Source organism: Bidens hawaiensis, unplaced genomic scaffold (assembly GCF_021521415.1).
Source record: "Bidens hawaiensis isolate Kalapana, Puna unplaced genomic scaffold, B.hawaiensis_p1.1 tig00020162_1, whole genome shotgun sequence".
In the NCBI taxonomy this organism is placed as follows: Eukaryota; Viridiplantae; Streptophyta; class Magnoliopsida; order Asterales; family Asteraceae; genus Bidens; species Bidens hawaiensis.
In genome coordinates, this window is record NW_027493072.1 from 51555 (window position 1) to 68206 (window position 16652).

Below are 16652 nucleotides of genomic sequence, written 5' to 3' on the forward strand. Positions count from 1 at the left end.
TTATTCATGTTTCCGTCACTAAACGATCATGGACCATTTTACACAAAAGAACACATTTTTCTTTGCATATTAATACTCTTTAACATTACAAACGTACATTGACAAAACAAATACACAAATGTCTATATAAGAAACAATTACCCTTAAATTACAGAACTTGACACTCATTTCTCTATTAATACAAAATTTGATACAGATAACCAACCTTTAACTTTTAGCAACAAATACCTTTCAAATTTTGGCTCGAGACCAACCTCTTCATCTAAATGTGTTCATAGGTTCAACCAGAAACGGACTCAAATCCTAAACTAGGCGTTAACATGTGAATAACACAAATTACTGTTTCTTGAAAAGAAAGTGGAGAAAGTTGAAGGTTTGGAAGTTTTGTTTAGAGACAAGAAGGAAATGACAAAATTGACCCCATGAATTTAAATGATTGGGACAGGGGGTGGGGACTGAGATGGTGATCAATATTTAGTTGGTGTATGCATATCAATAGTTTTGGGATCGTTGGGTACCAGACTGGGTTGATATCGTTTATCTTTTGTCAGGCTGAATGGTACAACTTTGGAGGTACCTTGGGGGCCATGGTCTTTTTGTTTACTATGGCCTTGTACCTTGCTTTCATATCACTTGGATTTAACACATTTTTGTATAATAATTGATAAGTGTGTGATTTTGGTTTATCGCGTTCTTGTGAAATGTTAATTTAGGCCAAAGTTTAGTTTAACATATTGAGGTTTCATGTGAAAGTGTATATTTTATGTAGTTCTTCACTGTTTAAAAAGATTGGTTGTCGAGTTTTTGTTATATTAGGTTGTTTTTAAAATAAAATACTTATAATGACAAATGTGTATATCTTTTTTATATATAATTTTGATTTTTTGGTTAGACGATCATTATAATAGGGGTTCAGATAAACAAATAAGCGACCGATTAGGTGATTTCGATTATTATTATTATTATTATTATTTTAACATATAATTTGGTTTCTTTTTAATAATGTGTAACACCTTATACTTTTGAAAAGTTTACACATCTATTTTTTTCTTCGTTTCGATCATAATATATTGAAACGAGGTTATTTTGGTATGCTATTTTGAATACAACTTGATTTTCAATAAAGTTTATATCAAAAGGTATAAAAAGACATGTATTTTTTTTATCTTAAATAATATATTACATATTAAATTTTCCCTTTACAAATCTGGTTAAAACATATCAAATCTACATGTTATATTTATCAAAACCTATCAAATTTATATGAAACTATGAATATGTGAACAAAACATATGAAAATTGTATAAATTTATATAAAGAAAGTTTAATAAATCAACACATTGATTTTATTCAATCTCTAGTTCATTAACGCAGATGAAAGTTGTATCAATTATTTACCGTTTTATAAAACTCTTTTACTAATAAATGAACACAGTTTTTTTTAATAGAATAACCCGGATGGTCTTTTTGCAATCTATGTCTTCTCGCATCATCAATATTCTCCGGTCAGTCATTCATCACCGAAAACATATTTTAATCATGGCCTGGTTTTTAAAAATGGTGCATCTGTGGATAGTCATGGTCTCAAGAACCCGAATAATAAGCTACTATGTTTTAACCCATAACTGACTTCTTGTTTAACCTTGATTCGGCCAAACTCGGTTCATTGAGTAGTGGTCTAGCCAATGAACTGAACCATAGATCCATCTAGTTGCATTTTTTTTTGGCAGAAATCTAGTTCCATGTTTAACTGGGCCGACCAACATTACGATTTTTAAAACAATGTATATAAAACGAGCACTTGAGTTGAGAGATACAATATGCTATTAGTAATCAATTGTGTCAACTTTTACAAAATTCCATCCATGTATCTGAACGTGTAACAAAAAAGATTAGCTTTATTCTTGAGGGGACCGGAATTTTAATAATTGCATCAACTATCATCCTTTTTCGGAATAGATTGGCATTAATAACCCTTCTTTTAGCTAAAGATGAAAGTGTAACTACTTTATCTTATTATTTTTGTTGTAACAAATTAATTGAAAAAAGTAAACCCACTTTTTTCTTAATCTACTGTCCTAAGTCATCAGATGCCCTTAAATAACTATATCAACTTTAATTCATTTAGATCTTCTGTATGTGTTGCCGTCCCTGAGCAACTCATAAGGGAGAGTGAAAAGAGATGTGGACGTGAATAGTAAAGAGCAGAGGCCGTCTATGGAAGGACACACCTTATGGCAGTGATATTACCACCAAGTCTCAAGCTTTATGAGGGTTTAAGCTATAAAAAAATTTCTTAGAAGAATTAGGTTATCAATTTTTTTTATTTTTTTTTAGTTCTTAAAGCGTCATTTTCAACTAAATCTTTAAATTTTTATCAGCATACTAGCATTCAATCGTCAATTAGACATTTTAATTTTAAGTAGATTTATTCAACTAAATCTTGACAACTAACATGTATTTATTCCTTTTACTTTTGACACGAACTTTTGGGTTCTTTGCGTCTAAAGCTGTGGAATTACTTAGCCGAATTCAACTGGTCATGCATTGTAATGTTATGTCTCTAAGGTCAGCCTTGCAGTTTTAAAAGATTGAGTTTTGCAATTTAAAAGGGAGCAACAACACAGCTTGTTGCGTGATTGCATTCTGTTACGATGTAATCATTATTTTTTAGTTTTATATTCTACTATATCAATTTCTGTTTAGTAGATTTTTACTTTCTGTAAAAAACTTTTCTGCTATATTTAACTGTCACATAAATTACTAAATTACTTAACTTTTAAGCAATATTCAATAAAACACTAAATATATCTATGATTATTCCTTATATTCAGTGATATTATATTGAAATAGTACGGAGCTTGGCAAATCGGGGCTCATTAGATTCTTGAAGTCTAAGAACCTTTTTGGTCAGTCAAAAAGTTTTTGGTTAGCTGTTGAGACACATGCTAATGTCCTAAATAATAAATAATACTTGTTTTAACTATGGGGATCATAGTCTCACACATGTTGTGTTTTTGAGTTAACTTAAAGAAAGAATGAAAAGAAAAGAAGAATTTTTTTTTTTACTTTTCTTTTCCTTTCATATATCCTATCTTTTTTTTGTTTTCTTTCCATCTAGTTCTTTTCTTACAGGAAAGAAAGCTTTCACCCTTTAATATAGGGATGAGATCGGTACCGTATCGGTACTGAAGAGGTATGTACCCGCCTCAACACCAAGCAAGGCGGGTCAACCCACAAGATAAAGACATTATGAAGGCACAAAGCCAAAACCCAGGCGCATCGCGCATACAAAACATGCTCAGGCATCATATGCTCGCGCATCACATATGCGCGCGGCGCATATCGCATGCTCTTGCACATCACATATGCTCGCGCGTCACATATGCGCTCGTGCATATCACACCTGCGCATGAAATATCTGCGCGTGAGAATAAAAAGAAGACTTCGCGCATCCTCAGGATGGGCGCATATCACACGTGCACATAATCAACCTCGTCCTTATCCAAATCAGGATCAGGGCAACCTTGATTGTGCACGTCAGACACTCTTCTAGAAGGCATCTTTTTAAGGAGTAAGAATATGCTGATGTTGACAGCTGCCAAATGAAAGGTCGACAACTCAGCATGACACATATGCTACCACATGATTTCAACCAACGAGAAAGCGCCAGGTGTCCCAGAGGACACGTGTCGCAGTGCGATTGGAGGAGGCCAACGAGGCTGAGCCCAGCCAGTGGAAACCCTAGCACTATAAATACAGCATCAACTCCACTTTGATGACATATTCATTCACACTCAATCATTGACAGTTACAAGCAGTGATATCACATTCAATCATATTGAATTATATTCACTCACAGTCAGTTACAGAAAAACACACAGTCACACAATCAAGAGTATTCAGCGATTCAGCAATACTCTTGAGATTTCACTGACTCACACTTTATTATCTTCTCCACAAAGATACTGATTCTCACGCCGGAGGGTTACCCCAAAGAGGACCCCTCTGTCCCTTTCTGAGGGGTAAGTAACGGCGCTGTTCATTTTGTAGGTGGAAGAACACGGATTCAAAGGAACCATCGGTGAAACAGTTTAATCATACCCGAGGAAAGGAGATCTGCTACCAGTGAGTAGATCCACGTTTCTTCATTGGCGCCATCCACTGTTACAAACGGCAATCAGATCTCATCCAGATCTACGAAAAAAAAAAAAAATCAATCACCATGGTTTCTGGAGTTCGTAACGTTGATCAAGCTCTGGAGGATATTGAACGTGAGGGTGTTAACGACGGACAGCAGGTTCTGAGGGTTCCGCGTGATTCTACGCGTACCACCAGCAACCGTCCCTTCGTCACAACCCCTCACGGCCAGACTGAAACTCCTCCAGACGATCACACGTTACAAAATATGGCCGGCGCGAAGCTGAAAGGACCAATGGGTCCAGAAGATGAAGCAAACGATCCGAATGAATGGCTCATAAATGAGCAGCGGCGTCTGATGGAAAAGTACACTGAAATGATCAAACAGAAGAAGCTAGCCGACCAAACACAAAGGCAAGCGATTGATAAGCAGCCTACAAAAAGGCCGCGCGCGCCGGAAGAAGGGCATTCTGTTCACACTGCACACACTGAGTTCAGTGATGAAGAAGTGCATAGCATGAGGAAGACAAGGGATACTCATGCAGGAGGCTCGCAGCTCCGCGCGCCTGTGAACATGGCGCCTGGGGCCAGAGCAGATCTGGATCTGCACATGCCATACAGCCCACCGGTCAGAGGGCAAGTTGACGTAACCACACCCTACAGACCAGCCATCCTGGTAAAACACTCAAAGTTTACTGCGCGCATCGCGCAGGCTCCCATCCAGCACAAGACCAAGATGCCAAGTGGTCTGGGCAAATATGATGGCACAACAGATCCAGATGACTTTTTGCAGGGTTTCTATAACACGGGAAACCTAGAGAGCTGGACGATGCCAACATGGTGTCATATGTTTGCTCGCTGCCTCACGGGCGCTGCGCGGGTATGGTTCGAAAGCTTGCCGACAGGGCAAATTGATGGGTTCGAGGAACTATTAGAAAAGTTCCAAGCCCACTTCGTACAGCAGCGCAGGCACACGCGCGATCCTGATGACATCATGCACTGCATACGCAGGAATGATGAAACGATTGAAGATTACATCACTCGTTTCAATCAGGAGTCCCTGGCAATCGGGGGCATAACTGAGCAGCTCCTGCGCGTGGCCTTTATACAAGGCGCGCGCAGTGATCAGTTACGACGAGCTCTCGTAAGCAAAGATGGTATGCCCACCACGTGGGCCAAGTTAATGGAGGCATCGCGAGTTTTCGCGAGAAATGAGAAACAGATTGCCCAAGATAGGGCAAGAGAAAGAGCGCATCAGGCTGAATCACCGCGCAGCAAAGAGAAGAGGGCCAAACAGAACTCTGTATGGTCCAGGTTGCAGCCAACAAGTTTTTCTTCCGCGGAAAAACAAGCGCAACCAAGCTCACCCCAGCCCCAAAAGGATGCTCGTAAACACGGGGAGGGTGACAAGAGGGAGGGCGGCAGAGATCCCAGCAGACCTCTGCCAAGAATATGGACTCCCCTCACTAAAACACCTTCACAGGTGTTAAGTACTGAGAATGTCCAATTCAAGCCTCCCAAACAACTACACTACAAGGGACCGCAAAACAGTGGCAAATATTGTGAATTTCACAGGTCCCCGGGCCACAACACCGACGCATGCCATCATTTAAAGGATGCGATCGAGAAGGATGTAAAGTCGGGCAGGCTGGCTCACTTGGTAAAAAACCAAAGAATAGAAGATGAGCAACCGGAGGGAGCCTCTGCCAGCAAGAAGTACAAAAGAATCTGTGTGGCTGAGGGGGGACGACAAGGGCAGACGTCAAGAAAGAGAAGCGCGCAAATTCACGGAGATTGGCGCGAGCAGCAAGTCATCTTCCCAAGAATCAGGGGAGGCCCTTCAATAAGCAGTCCTCTAGTCATTACCACACACATTGCTCATTACGAAGTGTCAAAGGTCCTGGTGGACACTGGAAGCGAATCTGACATTATGTATGAGCAGTGTTTCAGAAAGTTAGACCCGGCAGACCAAGCGCGGCTCGAAATTGTGAACGCACCGATCTGTGGTGTCTCAAATGAAATCATACATCCCCTAGGCCAGATTCAGTTTGAACTAACTATGGGGGATGATGAGCACAAGCGAGCCGAAGTTGTCAACTTCTTGGTCTTGCCCACCACGTCATGCCACAATATGATCCTGGGTAGGGGAACGATTGCCCAATTTAATGCTGTACCGTCGCCAGCGCACGGCGCATTGGGGATCCCTACACCAACAGGCGTAGCATTTGTTTACCGCGATCATTTGTGCGCAGTGACAAGCACGCCGCGGGAAGGGAGAATGAAACTTACAATGGCTGACAATGCGCCAGAGAAGTGGATTTTAAACCCAAAATTCCCAGAGCAAACGGTCACAATTGGCGCTACCATTTCAGACGAAACGAGATTGAGAATGAAAAAGTTGCTTACAAAATACACGTCGGTTTTCGCGTGGCAACACTCCGATATGACGGGGGTCCCGCGAGACTTGGCGCAACATTCTCTTAACACGTTTAAGTCGGTGGAGCCAATTGCACAGAAAAAGAGAATCATGGGGGATGAAAAGGCGAAGGCCATGAATGAGCAAGTGGAGGACCTGTTGCGCGCAAACATCATCCGCCCAATTCGATACCAGACATGGGTAGCCAATCCTGTGATGGTAAAGAAAAGCAACGGGTCATGGAGAATGTGTATTGACTTCAAGGACCTCAACAAAGCATGTCCGAAAGATTGTTACCCCCTCCCAAACATCGACGCAAAGGTGGACTCCGTGGCGCCATTCAAGCTCAAATGTTTCCTGGATGCCTATAAAGGCTATCACCAGATTCAAATGGCACCACAGGATGAAGACAAGACGGCCTTCAGAACCGACAAGGGTGTTTTTTGTTACACAAAAATGCCCTTTGGTTTAAAAAATGCGGGCGCAACCTATCAGAGACTTATGGATTCGGTTTTCAGTGAACAAATCGGAAGAAATCTAGAAGTCTACGTCGATGATTTGGTGATCAAGAGCAGGGAGGAGAGACAAATGCTCAAAGACATCGAGGAAACCCTTCAGCGCCTAACGGAGGTTAACATGAAGCTCAACCCGAGCAAATGTACTTTCGGCGCAGAAGAGGGGAAATTTCTTGGTGTAATGGTCACTAAGGATGGTTTCAAGGTGAACCCTGAAAAGGTGGAAGCCATCCTTGACATGCCTTCACCATCCACCATGAAAGAGGTTCAGAAGCTGAATGGTAGATTGGTGTCAATCAACAGGTTCCTAGCGAACCACGCCAGCAAATCTACTCCATTCGTTAACACCTTGAGGAACTGTTTGAAGAAGAGCCAATTCAAGTGGACGCCTGAGGCTGAGCAAGCTTTCACTGAGATAAAAGAATGTCTCATTAAATTGCCAGCGCTCACAGCTCCACTTCCTGGCGAGACCCTTACATTGTACCTGTCAGCTGGAGACCGCGCGATCGGCGCAGTATTATTGGTGGATCGCAAGGGGATACAAACGCCGATATACTATGTGAGTCGGGTGCTCACAGACCCTGAGACGCGCTATTCCATAATGGAAAAGTTAGTTTTGTCACTAACACACGCGTCGCGCAAGCTCCATAGATACTTCAATGGTCATCCTATTGAAGTTCTGACTGGTTACAACATCCAGCAAGTTTTGCGACGCCCCGCGCTCTCCGGAAGGCTGACAAAGTGGGCGCTGGAATTAGGTGAACACACGATCACTTATAAGCCCCGTCCAGCGATAAAGGGTCAAGTTTTGGCGGATTTCATCACGGAAATCCCAGACGGAAAGATTGAAGAAGCTCAGCGCGAGGTAGATCCTCCGCGAGCAAATGATGCAGAAGATGTTTGGAGGCTATTCACTGATGGAGCCTCCAACAGCGAAGGGTCCGGCGCAGGCCTCAAACTGATGGACCCTGATAATCGTGAATATACTTATGCTATCAGGTTGGACTTCAAGAGTACCAACAATGAGGCTGAGTATGAAGCCCTGCTGGCTGGTCTGCGCATCGCGCGCAAGTTTGGGGTTAAAAGACTAGAGGCGCATGTTGATTCTTACTTGGTAGCTGCTCAGGTCAACGGCCTATATGACGCCAAGGAGAACACAATGCCTCTGTATCTAGAGCAGGCAAAAAAGCTCGTTGAGCAGTTTGACTTCTTCAGAATAATACACATCTCGCGCAGCGAAAACAAGTCCGCTGACGCGTTGAGTAAAATGGCATCAACTAATTTTGATCACTTTGGCAAAGATGTCAGGGTGGAGGTAATGAGCAGCCCGTCAGTGCAAACGCAATCGGTCCTTGTAATTCATACAAACCCTTCATCCTGGATAACTCCAATAACAGAATTCCTGATGAAGGGGAAGTTACTGGACGATCGCGCACAGGCGAGAAAGATAAGACACAAGGCACAGAACTATGAAATACTTGATGGTACATTATATCGGCGCTCTTATCTTGGACCGCTCATGAAGTGCCTGGATGCTGAAGAAGCAACCTATGTGATTAGGGAGATTCATGAAGGAATCTGTGGAATTCACGCTGGCCCGCGCATGGTGGTTGCCAAGGCGATGAGCTCAGGCTACTATTGGCCAGGCATGTACTTGGATGCGCTAAAAGAAATCCAAAAATGCAAGGCATGTCAGAGCTACGCGCCAAACACCATGCGTCCAAAGAACAACTTGATTCCAGTCACCTCCGCATGGCCTTTCCACAAATGGGCCATTGATATTGTAGGGCCCCTGCCGCAAGCGCAAGGGCGAGTGAAATTTTTGGTAGTGGCGATAGACTATTTCACAAAATGGGTTGAGGCCAAGCCACTAGCAAAAATCACAGCTGAGGCGATGAAGCAATTTATCTGGAGCCACATCATTTGCCGTTTTGGCCTTCCCATGGAAATTGTGAGCGACAATGGCAAACAATTCACTGACAGGAAGATATCAAGCTGGCTCAGAGAATTGCACATCAACCAAATCTTCACATCCGTCTACCACCCTCAGGGGAATGGTCAAGTGGAGCGCGCGAATCAAAGTTTGCTAAATGGGCTGAAGAAAAGGTTGGAGGGAGAATCCCATTCTTGGGTCGAAGAGTTACCTAATGTCCTGTGGGCGCACAGGACATTAAGCAAAACTAGCAATGGCGAATCCCCGTTCAGCCTAACCTATGGGACAGAGGCTATGATCCCAGCAGAAATTGGATGCCCATCCCATAGGGTACTCATGATGAGCAAAACTGATAACGAGCGCGAAAGAAGATTGGACCTTAACTTGCTTGAAGGGCGCAGAGAAGCGGCTATCATTAATGAAGCCAGATACAAGAAAAAGCTGGAAAAATATTATAATCAGCGCGTTAAAGAATGCCACTTCAAGAAAAATGATTTTGTCCTTCGAAACAATGAAGCTAGTCGCGCAATACCCCTAGGAAAAATGTCCCCCAATTGGGAGGGACCTTATCAAATTTCAGAAGATTTGGGGAAAGGCGCGTACGCTTTAAAAGATTTGAATGGAAAAAAGATACCGCGCTCGTGGAACGCGGCACAACTTAGAAAATGCTTCATGTAAAAGTTCAAATTTGTAATGAAGGCTTTTAAGCCATCATGAATGATGATTCGCGCTATCTTTCAATATTTGTTCTATTACCTTTGCATACATGTTTCACACTTCCTTTATTAAATTGGAACAATATGACAACACTATATTGACTTCAAAACAAAATAAAGCGAAGTAAAACATACATGCGCGAGCCTTAGCTCAAACGCGTTAACGAGTCTTAACTCTAAAACGTCAGGGCCTTAGCCCAAACTTACGAGCCTTAGCTCAAACACGTTAATGAGTCTTAACTCTAAAAACGTCAGGGCCTTAGCCCAAAACAAAGAGCCTTAGCTCAAAACACTCACAAACATCCATCTTACATCCCGCGCAGCCTGATCATAAAAATCCTTAAACACAACTAAGGCAAAGTACATGCCATATCATGTTAAGGTCTCAGGTCGAGGCCGCGCGCGGAATCATAGTGGATATCTGAGTAACACAAGCTGACATGTAATGGCTAAACTCATACTTCCAGCCCGCGCGACAACGACGCGCGAAAAAGAAAATAACGACAAGTTAGCGCGCATGTCAGCATGAGCAAGATACTGCGAGAACCACAAACAAAATAGAACAGAGGTTAAGTGAATAATTTCCATACAACCTTGTTCTTATTTTAACGTGCAAGCATATCTTATATCTATACAACCAAACATGAAGAGATGAATGGAAATGCGCAAGATATGAAAACGAGAGAACAAGTTTCATTCCATTGGATCGAAATTTACAAGTATGATGAGTTACAAATTACAAGTATAAAAAATAAATATACAAAATTTGATGAAGGGCTTCTCAAGTCTCCACGTCGACGTCAGCCGCTTCATCACCCTCATCATCTCCCGCAGCATCTGGCGCGGTCTGCTCCTCATCCCCGAACTGACCATAGTCAAGTTCTTCCTCCTCATTGGAGTCTTCGATCACAACGGTGTCACGAGCAGATTCTTTCGCCGCGCCAGAGCCGCTGGCAGGGGCAACATCCCCCGCGCCACCATCATCGCCACCAGCCCTCTCGCAATCATCAAGCAACTTCTTTAGCGCGCCGAGGTCGGGCTGGTCAGCAAGCGCAGCTATCTGTAAATCATTAGAAAAGTAATGAGTACAAAACACTTAGAAAAGTTAGTCAAGAAAAACTCATTATGATCAAGGTACCTGCATAAGGATGGGGATGGGAGTATTCATATACTTTTCCCCCACCGCGGCCATGTCCGCGCAGGCCGCATCGCTCTTGTAAGGGTACTCGGATGGGTTCTTCCTCAACATGCCATATTCATACCCATCCGTAAACCCTTCAGCTCGGCCCACCAAACGCGCGGCGGCATTGCAGTCCATCACAAGGGCTTGAAACTCGGCGGAATATTTCATCGCCAAAGCGCAGCGAGCCATGCCCTGTGACACCAACCATTGGCGATCCTGCGCGAGGCCAGCAACAGACGTCTCGAGGGCAGGAACCTGAGAGTTTAATAACTCAACAGTTTCCTTAGTCTTTTTTAGTTCTTCCTTATCAGACGCTGCTGCCGCCAAAATTTTTTCTTTCTCCGCCTGCGCAGCACCAAGTGCTTCCTGGCTAGACGCCGCCGTCGCTAAGGCCTCATCTCTATCGGCCTGCGCGGCCGCCAAATCCCTTTTCAGGCGCGCAACCTCGCTCTCCGGTGATGATTTCTCAGTGATACTCTGGACGATAGCTTGGTCACGCGCCTCGGCCTGCTGTTCCAAGACACGCACTCTGCGCGCGTACTTGGCAACTTCGGCCTCCGCCAACTGCTGCTTCTCCCGCGCAGCTTGGAGCTCATGCCCGCGCTTGATGTATGCGGTGTTGGCACTTGCTCTGTTTTCACTGAGCTCCGCCTGGAGTTTCTCAGCTCGCGCGCGAGCATCAGACAGGTTCCAGGCGGCTACCTTAGCCTCTCGCTGGGCTTCCACAAGAGCGTCGCGTACTTTAACATAATCACGACGAAGCTCTTGGGAAGCAGCGAAGAAAGCCGACCCAGCGAAAACATGGTCGTTCAGCAAGTCCGCGCGGGTGCGCTCCTCCTGATACCTCCTTTCAGTAGGAGGCACGGCATGAGCCCAGAAGTCCTCGCATACGCCCATGGATTGAAAGGAACTCTCTTCATTAATATTCCATCTCGGGCGGTAAACGGGGACACCTTCCTGCAAAACACAAGAAAAGTTCTAAGTCATAAAACATACTTATATGGAGATACGCGCAGCGGACCAACAAATCAATACATACCTGCGGGGATGAAGCAGGAAAGTCAGCGCCAGCCCCACCAGAGGTCTGCGCTGCGAACACTTGCGGCATCGCAGGGCTGGCGCGGTCTCCCAAGGAGTCTTCAACTTGAACCCCCTCGTCCTCCTCGTCTTCTTCAACAGGCCTCTTCTCCTGCGACCTGGAAGGCTCCAAACCAGCCTCGCGGGGAGGGCTGCGTGCAGGAGGAGGCGAGGGAGGTCTCGACGCCGCCAGTTCGGCGCGCAATACGGTTTCCTGCTCCTTGGTAATCCCAATAAGGGGAGATTCAGCACTAGCAGGAGCAGGACCAGAACCAGCGGCGCCGGAAGTGCCGCCGGGAGTATCACCAGCAACTGTTGCGCCAGCTACAACTCCTATGAACAAATAAACAAGGAAAAATTGTTTATGACTGACTCCAAAGGGAAAAATTTAGAAGACATATGTGCAAAACTTACCTTGGCGCAATTCTGTTCGCGCATCGAACATCGCCATAAAATCCATTCTACCCTTTTCAGAGGGTAGAACAGGGGACTTCGATGGAGTCCCCGGCGCAGCCGTGGCACCTTGTGGCGCCTGCGGCTGATCTGTTACCGTCGCTGCCTCTGCAAACATTTAAAGGAGCAAAGGTTTAATAACAATTCAACCAGATGAAGATAAATAAAGTATACCTGTTGCAGGCGCGGCACTGCTTCTCTCTTCAGCCGCGCGAAAGGAGGAGGCGACGCCACCATACCTCAAGTGGACAGGAGGTCTGCCCACTCTCACAGGCAGAGAAGCTAAAGAAACCTTTGTGGTAAACACCTGGGTTTCCTTAGGTCCCTTCGTTTGAGCATGGGGATGAGCGACAGGGGTGTCCTCTTTCTTCTGTTTCTTACTGGCCCCTGCGCCAGATTTCCCCTTAGCTTTGCGCTTTAGTAGAGGCGCCTCCTCTTCCTCCTCCTCCTCTTCCGCGAGCTCTAGCTCGTAGTTTTCAAGCGCATCTACAAAAACAAGCGACAGAAATGTTAATAAACTTGGGTAATCTAAAGGAATGAGCAGCAGTGCGAAGACTTACCAGGCGCGTCACCGTCAAAGTCAAAATCCAGATCTACTGGGATGAACAGGTCATCGAAGCGATCCGGGAAACCAACCTCCCCAGCGCCAAGTTCGACGGAGCCGCCCTCCACATGTTCATCATAAGCGGCAAGGATGTAATTGTGACAACCGGTAATTTCCCAAACCCATAAGCTAAGTAATCAACCTAATAATTAGGTGATTGTAAATATTAAGCGCGTGCATTTGTTATGTGCGCCCTGCGCGAGCGCGCCATGTTAGTCAGCGCGTGCAGTTGTTATGTGCAACCTGCGCGAGCGCACCATGTTAAGAACCAGCGTGAGCATATGTTATATGCGCCATGCGTGAATGATTTGGCTTTATGTTTTCATGTAACTTAAACGTTATGTTGTCTATGGGTTGACCATCCCGCATGATGCTAAGGCGGGTGCATCCTACATCGTTTATGCGCGTGCGGAAGGGAACTAACCTACCCGCATGGCGGGAACGTTGAGAGCTAGTTTGTCTGAAGCTCCAAGATGGAATTGACTTCAACATGACTGATCACTATGTTGAAATACCAAGACCACCTGGAGAATCTACAAATGAAACTCAAATGTCCCTAACTGCGAGAAGGTTACGCACCTACCCGCAGCAAAGACATGTCCTATACGCAGAAAGCTATGCGCACCAAGTTATACGCGCAGAACACTTGGCCTATTCTCCAGTTAAGGAGATTACTCCCGCCCGAACGGAAACAGTAGCGTGTTTCAGAGATTTTCCACTTTTTACTGTACACTGACAAAAGTACCTGAAAAAGCACACTGTAACATGAAAAGTCAACTGTCAGCCACCCTATTCTCACCAACCCCAGACCTGCATGTTCTGTCCAAATCAAATCAAAATCTTTTATCCACCACTCCACTCTTAAGTAAATAATAATAACTTCCATACTTTATCATCATTACATTTAGATATGAAAAGATTTCAATCCCCTAAAGCAAGGGATTGTGTTCCCTTGAGTTTGCCTATAAATTTGTAGCCTAAATTATCACCCAAAACACACTTCAAAGAACTACAAACTTGCACTAATCCTTTCCCAAGCATCCGTTGTTTCCAGCTCCGATCCTGTTACTAGGTAAGCCGAAAATATAACCTTGAGACCTACTATCCAACCCTTATATTCTCCTATTTCTTGATCTTAATATATATACTTGTTATTTAATCGTATTCTAGACCTTCGATTCCGAGGCCAACACCAAGAAAACCCGAATCTCGATTAATCCCTTAACAAGAACCACAGGTGAGTCTCACAGCCCCTATTTTCACTGTTTTCACTGTTTTTAAACTGCTTTCGGGGCGAGGGACACGTACTTAAATAATGTTTTATCATGGTATACTTACAAGCTATGCAAGCGATTATGTGTTTAAGTTATGTTTCATGATGAGCAATGCAAACGGTTATCTAAGGTTTTCAATGTATGTGCGCTAGAACTCGAGTAAGTGATCACTTTACCATTGGAACTCTAAGGGTAGGGACTGCTGGTTTGATCCGCCCACTCGTAGGGGTCGCACCTCTTTGCATGGACGAGTGCCTGGCATGGGGCAGTACTATGGGGTTGAGCCCGCTCGTAGGGGTCGCGCCTCTTTGCATGGACGAGCGCCTTGTTTTCCGGCACAACGTCTGCGCGTAACCCGCGGGACGGTATCCTTAGCTCGTAGGGGCAATGCCTCTTTGCATGGACGAGCACAGTTTCTCAGAATTGTTCGCGCGTAACCCGCGGGACAGTATCCTTAGCTCGTAGGGGCAATGCCTCTTTGCATAGACGAGCATAGTTTTCCAGAAACGTCTGCGCGTAACTCGCGGGACGGTTTTACGTTATTTTAGCTCGTAGTGGCTGCGCCACTTACATAGACGAGCACCGTATCCAGAATTTGTTCACGCGTGACCCGCGGAACGATTTTTATCAGAATATCGTCAGAATTATGTGTTAATACGATTTTACCAAGCAGATGTTAATGAGGTTGCCAGAAATGTTTCAGAATGATTTTATCAAGTTACTAAAACTTGTGAACTCACTCAGTTTATACTGATTCAAATGTTTTTACGTGTCTTTCAGGAGATAACTAGGTAGCGCATGGAGTCACACTTAGAGCACCACACGCTGAACATCTAAAACAAGCTTTTTGGAAGATTTTGGTTTTATCCCCTCGATGCGCACGGTTACCCGCCGCGCAAGGGGATATGGCGAGGAAATCTTCAGTTTTATACTTGGATGTTTCTTTTTGTAATCTTTGAACAATGTAATGTGTTTGTACTAAACTTCTCATGCGCAATAAAAATCTTTGAATGTTTTGCAATGGCCCGTGCTTAATTATCAATCCCCACTCGTGCGCGCCCGGCTGTTTCCGCCGCTCAGGGCCGGGTGTGACAGATTGGTATCAGAGCACTGGTTATAGCGAACTAGGAAAAGAAGTTTTTAACCTAGACTATAACCTTTGGGGAATCGCATTTTTCAAAAGAATATTTTCAAAAGAAAAATCACACACGCACTTAGGAACACGGGTCACAGTGTCTAGAGATAAGAACATTATGTGCTCTGAGTACATGCGCTAAGTTTGTTATATTTTCTTTTTATGAAAAGAATGCCTCCAACCAGAGCCAAGGGAATTACCATGACACCCGAGGAGCTCGCAGAAATAATCGCGCAGGCGATTGCAACGCATGAGGCCAGCAAGGCCGAATCTAGTCAGGGTCGCCAAGAGAACGAGACCCCAGAACCCGAATCAGGAGCCTTGAACAAAGGATGCTCCTATAAAACATTCATGGCCTGTAGGCCTTGGCCGTTCAAAGGCACCGAAGGAGCCATTGGGCTCTACAATTGGATTGACAAGATGGAGACCGTTCTCTCCATCAGCGGATGTAGTGAAAACCAGAAGGTCCTTTACGCGACCTGCATGTTCCAAGAAGCAGCTTCGTCTTGGTGGAAGCTCCAAGTAAAGACTTTGGGGCGAGAAGTTGCTCTTCACAAGACCTGGGAAGAATTGAAAGAAATGATGATGAGAAAGTTCTGCTCTCGCGCAGAAATTCAGAGCTTGCAACAAGAATTCTGGAACCACACCATGGTAGGAACGGATATCGATGCCTACACCAATCGTTTCAACGAGCTTTGCCAGCTGGTGCCAGACATGGCAAACACAGAAGAAAAGAAAATCGAGAGGTACATCTTTGGGTTACCTCCTGTCGTTAGAGTCCCGCTCAACGCCGCCGCACCTCCGACCTTTGACGAGGCGATTGCGCGAGCCATCACCCTTACAAGGGATACGGTTCGTGCGGGTATGTTGACCGCTCGCTTGAACGAGCAGCGAAACTCTGACTCCAAGAGGAAATGGAACTCCCACCGAGGGTCAGACTTCAAGCAGCCACCGCCCAAGAAGCAGGAAAGCACAAGGGTTTACGCGATTCAAGCCGCGGAACCATCAAGGAAAGGATACAGCGGGCCTCGCCCATGGTGCAGCAAATGCAAGTATCACCACGAGGGTGAATGCGCAAAAATCGAATGCGCCAAATGTGGCAGACCAGGACACAAGGCGATGAATTGTCGCATCAGAGAAGCTGGATCGAGCGACAGCTGCTACGCATGCGGGAAGCCTGGACACTTCAGTCGGGATTGCCCACAG